An 8080-nucleotide genomic window follows, 5' to 3' on the forward strand; every position below is an offset into this window, starting at 1 on the left:
GATGGAACGTCTCTAACAGATTCGATATTTAGAATAACGACTACTATGCTTGACCTTATTGCCATAAGCCAACTCCAGTTAATATCATTTGATTACCAAAACTGTATCTTAGATCAAACATAAGAAATCTTAGATCAAACATAATTTTCTTAACCAAATAATTAGCGTAAAAAAAAAATCAAATGACTTTATACAAGATTTTGAATGTATATAATCATGAGGTCTAAGATGTAAGTGCATACGGTTCCAAACAGAACACACTCTATCTTTTAAGGGCTTACACATTCTCCTTGCAGCTCACATATATATGTAACAGGCGACAAAGAGAGAATTTATGAGTAAAGGTTATCTTAGCAGATTTATGCACACATGAATTCTCAATTTACAAAGATAAATGTCTATTCAATCTTTTCATAAAACACAAATGAAACTGAGGAAATGTTATTATCAGAACATCTGTTGAACTAAAATATCACAATCTACCCAAACTCACAACTTTTAAGACTTTAAACTTACACAAAATTGGCCCAGGGGATATGTATGATGTCTATAATCTCTAAGCAAAGTATAAAAAAAAAAAAAACACACAAAACTCAAATACATTCATCTCTATCACAGGAATTAACGCTTAAGCAGATATCTTATAAATCTTTTATTGAAAGAACATTTCCTTATTATCACAAAATTTCCAAAAACACATCAATAACTAATAAACTCTTAGAATGACCAGTAAAATTGCATAAATTCAATTTCCAAAATTTATAAAACAAAAACTAAAAATAGCAGATTTATTACTCAATATAAAATTAAACAGATGCACTTACCTTTTTCCAGAACAATCTTCTTCAATAATGTTTATCACCTTTGGAATCGGTAACTTCCAGAACTTGCAGCATGAGATTAGATCATGACTTATTGCTCAATGCTCTTCACTCTTTCTTTTAAAGAAAACAATACATCTACATCAAAGAGGCTCAGATCTGAAATTTGATATATCAAACCACGGTTCTATGCTCGAATCTAAGGCTTAGATTGAAATGCTGGCCGGCCGGAGCTCCGGTAAGGCTCAGATTCAGGATTGAAATGATCCGAATGACTAGATCTATGATTTGGATCTTTGAATCTAAGATTTTGAACTTAAGCTTAAGGTTTGACACAAACGTACAGAGAAAAATCTGAGATCTCTACAGAAAAACAAAGAAGAAGATAGCAAAAGAAATATCGACCGGAGCTTAGCCGGAACCTTACCGGAGAAGATGAAGCTTGGATCGGAGATCAGAAATGATAAACGAAGGTAAGGCAAAAGGAATTAAGCAGATAATGATGAGGTTGAAGAAATGATCGGATTCCGGTAGATTTTCACTGGAGAAGATCGGAAAAGATGAACCAAAGTAGGTTTTCTAAGATCTACAGTAAGGAAAAAGTGAAGATCAATTCTACGTACTCATAAGAGAGAAGACGGCTAGAGTCATGACGGAGATTGATCGGAATCTCACCGGAGTTCTACCGGAGAAGATGGAGAAATCGCCAGATCTAAACTCTCTCTCTAAAATCCTCTCTTTCTCTCGCTCTTTCTCTCTCTAGCGAAATTTATTTTTATTTTTTTTAGAAAATGAACGTAATTTCATATTGATAGGCAAAAGGGGGAAATGATATTGACACAACAACTTGATGGGCGCGCAGAAATTTTGATAAGGCGCGCCCGCAAATTTTGTCTTATTTGGCCTAGGCGCGTCCTCCACAGGATAAGTTCGCCCCCCTCTTAGGATACATTCACCCCCCTTCTGAATTTATACTACAATACTTCCTGAGTTCGTTTGCTAGGCAAACGCACTCGGATTTCAACGAAATTTTGCAGGGAACTAGATGGGACCCTAACCTAGCTCAAGGTGAAGTTTGGGATCCTACCTCATTGATTTGATAGGGTTTTGAACAATCATGGAGGGATTTAGGGCATGGTCAAAATGGGGTGTCTACAGTTATTTACTCTTTACTGCTTCTTCAGATGCTTAGTTATAGCTCTTTAATGCTTTCCTATTATTATCTCCTGATCACATGTTTTAGCTATAGCTCTTTTACTGCTTTCCTACTTATTCTAGGCTATCATATTTGCTCATTATCATTGTCATTATCTACTTAGCTGTAGAGATGCATGTGATTATTTACTGCTTTCTTAAATGTGATGAGTTAGGATTAGATGTGATGAGTTAGGACTTTGATGTTTTATTTTTATTTTCCCCATCCTCCGGTCATGCATGCTTAGGTAGATGTTTTCTTGGGAATGATTGTTCCCATTTCACATGATTTTCGCCCAAAACTCCTTAAAGTTAATACAAATGGCATAAGAGACCGAGTGCGCTCGAGCGAGTTGAATGCCTAACACCTTCCCAACTCGTAATCAGGCACAGACCCACTTGTTTCTGGTGATCCATTGCAAACAGAGCATTTGTTTTTGGTTCCATGGCCTATCCATGGATGGCAACTCTTCATTGTTTTAAGTACGTTTTGGTTTCGAGCCCTGGCTCCGGATCAAGAGGTATCTCTTATATCGTCATAGGGCATTTTATTTCGTGAGTTTCTTGGTAGAGCTCTCTTTCATGTGGAGATCTAGAGGATGTTAGGGACTCGTTCCCTCGCCGTCCTAGGATCGGGGTACACAGTCGCCTGCCATTCACCTTCTGACCATTTTCATTTTCTTAACTCACAAGGGCCGGTCAACCAGGGTAAGAGGGTCGGTTGACCGCGAGTTGTAAAACTATGTTTCTAGTTTTGAATTTTGGAGAAAACTTTACAATCCTTTTTGCTTCTCTCCTCGACATTAAAATGAATTTGGTCGAAGAGAGTGTGCCTTGATAGATAAAAACATCAAGAGTGTTAGAGATACAAACTTTAATGGGAAATGACATCTCTTGAGTGTCTTTTTGAATGTGATCTTCAATGAGCTCCGATAAATGCATGACTTGATTGAGATCTTCAAATTTGAACTCCATCTTGTAGGATCTTCTTTAGAGTGACATTTTAAGCTTGCTTCCATCAAGATTGAGTTGCTCTAAGTATTATGCAAGTGGATCTCCAAGCCATGCATAGTGTTGTGCTTGTGTAATGTAATAGAATTATCCTGTTTTAACACAACACTCAGGGCAACTTGTTAGTCCTTCAAAGCTAATCAATTTGTGTTTGTTGATCATCAAAACATAGGTGAAGGTGTGAGAATCCCTTGGGGAAACCCTTGGGCTTACAATATATATATATATATATATATATATATATATATATATATATATATATATAAATAATTGGAAATTACTTTGATAAACCATTTATCAAATCACCTGGCCAGGGTTCAAAGGTTTGTGCTATGATTGTAACCATAAATGACTTTCCACTTTTCGAGTTGGTAGATTCCTTATTGTGCGTCCCTATTAATATCGTGGGTTACCCTATAGTCCAGCATATCCGAATGTGATCCCTGATTGAGAACTATTATAAGGCAGACCAAAAACTATAAAGTGGGCCCACAAACCAATATGACCCCTCAAGTCGAATGATACAAAGGGTCTTGTTTGTATAGAATAACCTTACCGCTACTCATTATTCACAGCTTATTATAGGATATAGTGATCTCGTTCAATGTGTAAACCATTTAACACACTCATGCTGCCTTCTTAGGGTCTACTACCCTAGTGACCGAGATAAGCCATCCCAAAGCGTGTATAAAGGCTAGGCCCGGTGCTAGTTACATACAGGAAGAGGTGTCCAGTCTCAACCCCAATTAGGAACATTTTAGGCCTTCAAAGGACTAGAATATCATATCTCCCTGACCCTTAGGATTTGTGAATCCATGGGCATGACATTCCTACTTTGCTAACTAGGGAAAAGTGTGTTTGATATAAAGAGCACATTATACATTCCCTTAATTTACCGATTAGATGTCATGAAATCAATTAATCAACAAAGGTTTGTTACGTAAATACTGGCTTTTAGGGCATATACACTAACTTCAAGTAATCCCTTCCCTTTCTTTTATTTATTTTTAATTACATAGTATCATGTTAGGTTTAAACTAAATCTAGGAGGAGAAGGCCAAGAGGCTTAGTAATGAGAGTAGCATAGTTGTGGAATCTCTGATACCTGATGCATTGTTGTAGTGAAAGCTTAAAGGTAGTAATGGAGGGGAAATGGAAGAAAAAGGGTTATGGTTTTGAGGAAAAGAAGGGTTGAAAGGGTAGTTGGAATTGTTGAAGGTGCACGTGGTTTTAAGGTGTTCTTGCTAATTACCGTTGGTTTGTTAAGGTGGAAAAGGGTGTCTTGGTTAGTTCAAAAATGGCAGGAGGTTAAAGAGTCGAAGTCTTGAATTGTTTCGAGAACAAGTTAAGGGAGTTCATGGGGACGTTACAGAAAATCAAGATGATGGTTATTTCAAAGGAGTTGTTAGTTTAAGTAGGAATGGAACTAGGGTGGTGAAGAAAAGCTAAAGAAAGCGTAGTTGGTTAGGTGGTTAAAGATCAAGATTATTCGATGAGAGTTCTTGGAGACTTGATTGGTTTTTAGGGGTTAGAATCGTTTAAGGGAGGGTTGGTTGTTCTTGAAGGGGATTGTGAACAACTCTCGGTTTGGGTGTATCATGGGTTGTAGCTGGTTAAGACGAGCAACAAGGAATGGGGTGTGAGGTTGGAAGAGGCAGGTTTTGGGGGTTGGTTCTCGGGTGAGAAGTTGTAGGAGAATTCTCAAAGAGTTGAGTGGATGTGAGGCTGAGAGAGGGGACTCCCCCCAAATATTTGCATGTTGTTGAGTGAAAGGGGTGTTCTTCAGCAGTGGTATGTCTAGTACTGGGTGGAAATTTGTGGAAGAATTCTCAAGAAATTAACGGCATGTGAGGCTGAGAGAGGGGAGAAGGTTGGATGTTTAAGAGCGTTGAGAACACCGGGTTTCAGTTGTTGTTTGCGCAGTTTTCAATCGGCTCAATGATAGGCCTTTCGACTGGCAGAGAAAAGCTAGCAAATGATTGAGGAAAACTAGGTTGGCATATAGGAAGTTTTGGGGTGGTTTTCAATCAAAATATGAAGGTTTTGGGTATCAATTATTTAGGCTTTAAATTGGTTGTAGGTTGGGAGCATTATGGGATTGTTGGTGGGATCAAAAGAGACCAATAATGCTTGTTGTTTTATGTGCAATTAGCAGGGTCTTGTGCATAGTGGCTTTTCTTACATGAAATCTGCGACCTTTTCCGGTTATTTTGCGCCAAAACTCAGGGGGTTAGGGTGTTTCCGATGACTACTGGAAAGGAACTGCTAGCGGTGGGAAACTCAGGGAATTGCGAGTGGTGATGTCTTAACAAACATGAATGTGGTCTCGACTGGATACTACCTGAGGCTGATATGGCCTTGTGTCGGGCTGGGTCTTGTGCTTGAACATAAGGGTTGACCACGACCAAAACCAATCAGTGTTCTAATGAGGACCTGCAGCGAGACACCAGTGGGAAGTGGCTAAGAACACAAGCTAGAAACTGAGTTTGGGGATTGTAAATCTGTAGGTGTTCTTCATGGACCCGCAACAAACCAGAAAGTGACTCGTTCCATTGGATGTTGAAGAAGATATTTCTTCTGCTGGAAACCATAAGTTTTGCAAAGACGAAGCAAGTAAGGCTGCTCCAAATGCTTGAATCGACCAAAATTTGAAGCAGGTAAGGTTGCATTCCCTTGGCTAAAATTCATGACGGATTGTGACGGATGAAGCTGGAGGAAGGATGCTTCTGTGGAGATTCAAGCATGTCCTCAACAAGATTTAAATTGGATGGGGAATGAAGATGAAAATTCAAAATTTAGTTTAGTTTTGCACCTGCAAACCCAAGATAAATTAGGGAAGATAGAAGAAATAATTTCCCAAGAAAAGCTTTATTTAATAATAACTTAGCTATGTTTAAAATTAAAATTATATGTTTAATTTTCTTTTAATGGATGAAAAATAAATTTAAGACTAACCTTGTGGAGGTAGAACACCTTGGTTGAGATGGCAAATCTAATGGGCAGATTGTGAAAACTCACGATGCCAAAAGCCAAGGTGTGATCCCCCTTTTATAATTTCGGTTCATTCTAAATCTCTCCCATTAGAGATGTAGAATGAAGATAAGATCAAAATCCCTCTATTTGTGGTTTGTTTTTATCAAGTTATGAGTCATAGCCAATGAGGACAATAAGAGTTTGTTAAGATAAGATTAAATAAAATTAGCAAGAAAGAAGAGGTTTTAAAGGACACGTAACTAACAATCTCCCACTTGGCCTTTAAAATTTTCATAAATCAAATTTCACTCATACCCAATACAGATAGGTAGACCCATTAATTTAGTCGCTAGTGCCTCGTATCAAAGTACTTATGAAATAAGATTTTTTTTTACAAAAACATTTATCAGGGATTACTATCAGATCAACTTATTCTATGAACTCCTACCACAGATGCTGTGAACTCCTGCCACAGTACATTTTGTGAACTCTTGCCACAAGCATTGTGAACTCCCGTCACAATTTATTGTGAACTCCTGTCACAATTTGTGGACTCTTGCCACTTAAGATGAACTCCTGTCATCTATCTTATCATATCTGGTGAACTCTCGCCACCCCATTTAATGTGAACCCTTGTCACATGTTACATGAACTCTTGCCATGTTTATGTGACCTCTTGTCACAGTATTTAGTCAAAACACATATGAACTCTTGCCATCTATAAAAGACCTTAAGCATAAAATTTATTTGATAGAATCAATAAAATTAGAACATCTGACTCATATGATGAAGTCCAATGTTTGACACATGCTTTTCAAAGCTTTTCACAGATAAAGCTTTAGTGAGAGGATCTGCCAGTTGATCATCGGAAGCTATCTTTGACACAATGATTTCTTTTGCATTCATTTCTTGTCGAACATAATGGTGCTAAACCCGGATGTGTTTGGTTCGAGGATGGTTTCTTGAATCTTTGGTCAGAGAAATGGCAGCAGAATTGTCACAAAAGATGGTCAACGGATAATTGATGGAATCAACAACACGAAGTTCTTTTACGAGTTGTTTCAACCATATTGCATGCCTAGCGGCTTCGCTACATGCAACATATTCAGCTTCGATGGAAGATAAGGAGACCGAGTCTTGCTTCTGGCTTTTCCAGGAAATAGCTGCACCTCCCAATGTGAAGACATATCCAGTGGTTGATATGAAGGTATCTTCAAATCCTCTATAATCAGAATCAGCATAACCAGTGAGAATGAGATGATCAGATCCACCATAAACAAGCCCAAAGTCTTTTGTCCCTTTCAAATATCTGAAGACTTTCTTAACAGCTACCCAATGTGGCATACCGGGGTCTTGCTGAAATCTTCCAAGAACACAGCTGGCAAAATCGAGATCAGGTCGAGTGCTAGTCATAGCATAATTGAAATTGCCCACTGCAGATAGATAGGGTTTGTTTGACATATCTGATCTCTCTAACTCATTCTTGGGACACTGACTTTTGTAAAATTTGTCTCCTTTGACCATGGGTGCACTTCCTGGTTAACAGTCTTTCATTCCAAACTTCTGGAGAATTTTGTCAATATAGGATTCTTGAGACAGGGAAAGCAACCTTCTTTCTCTATCACAGTTGATCTTTATTCCAGGACATAAGAAGCTTCACCTAAATCTTTCATTTCAAAAGATTTAGAAAGAAAAGATTTCGTATGGAATAGAAGAGCCTTGTCATCGCTTGCTAAAAGGATATCATCGACATATAGCACACAAAAAAATACATGTCTCCCACTGAACTTTGCATACAAACAATGTTCAACATGATTTTGAGAGAAACCAAACTGAGTGACAACGTTGTGAAACTTCAAATACCACTGTCTTGAAGCTTGTTTTAAGCCATATATGCTCTTTTTAAGTTTGCAAACTAGATGCTCCTTTCCAATTTTTGCAAATCCTTCTGGTTGTTGCTGTAGACACTCCCATTTTTCTCCGCTTTAATCAATAAAGAAGTTAATGTTTTCTTATCGGTTTTTCAGTGTTTTCCATTTCTGTATCCGTCTCTTATGTTTTCTTGATCTTTTCGGTCATTT

At 37.9% G+C, this 8080-nt stretch overlaps 1 pseudogene; it reads right to left on the minus strand.

Moving 5' to 3' along the window:
- Positions 1 to 6926: 6926 nt before the first annotated feature.
- LOC143891090 (secreted RxLR effector protein 161 pseudogene) lies at positions 6927 to 7460 on the minus strand (annotated as a pseudogene).
- Positions 7461 to 8080: the final 620 nt, after the last annotated feature.

Source organism: Tasmannia lanceolata, unplaced genomic scaffold (assembly GCF_043159265.1).
Source record: "Tasmannia lanceolata isolate RefF3 unplaced genomic scaffold, GAP_Taslan_0.1 ptg000013l, whole genome shotgun sequence".
NCBI classification, from domain to species: domain Eukaryota; kingdom Viridiplantae; phylum Streptophyta; class Magnoliopsida; order Canellales; family Winteraceae; genus Tasmannia; species Tasmannia lanceolata.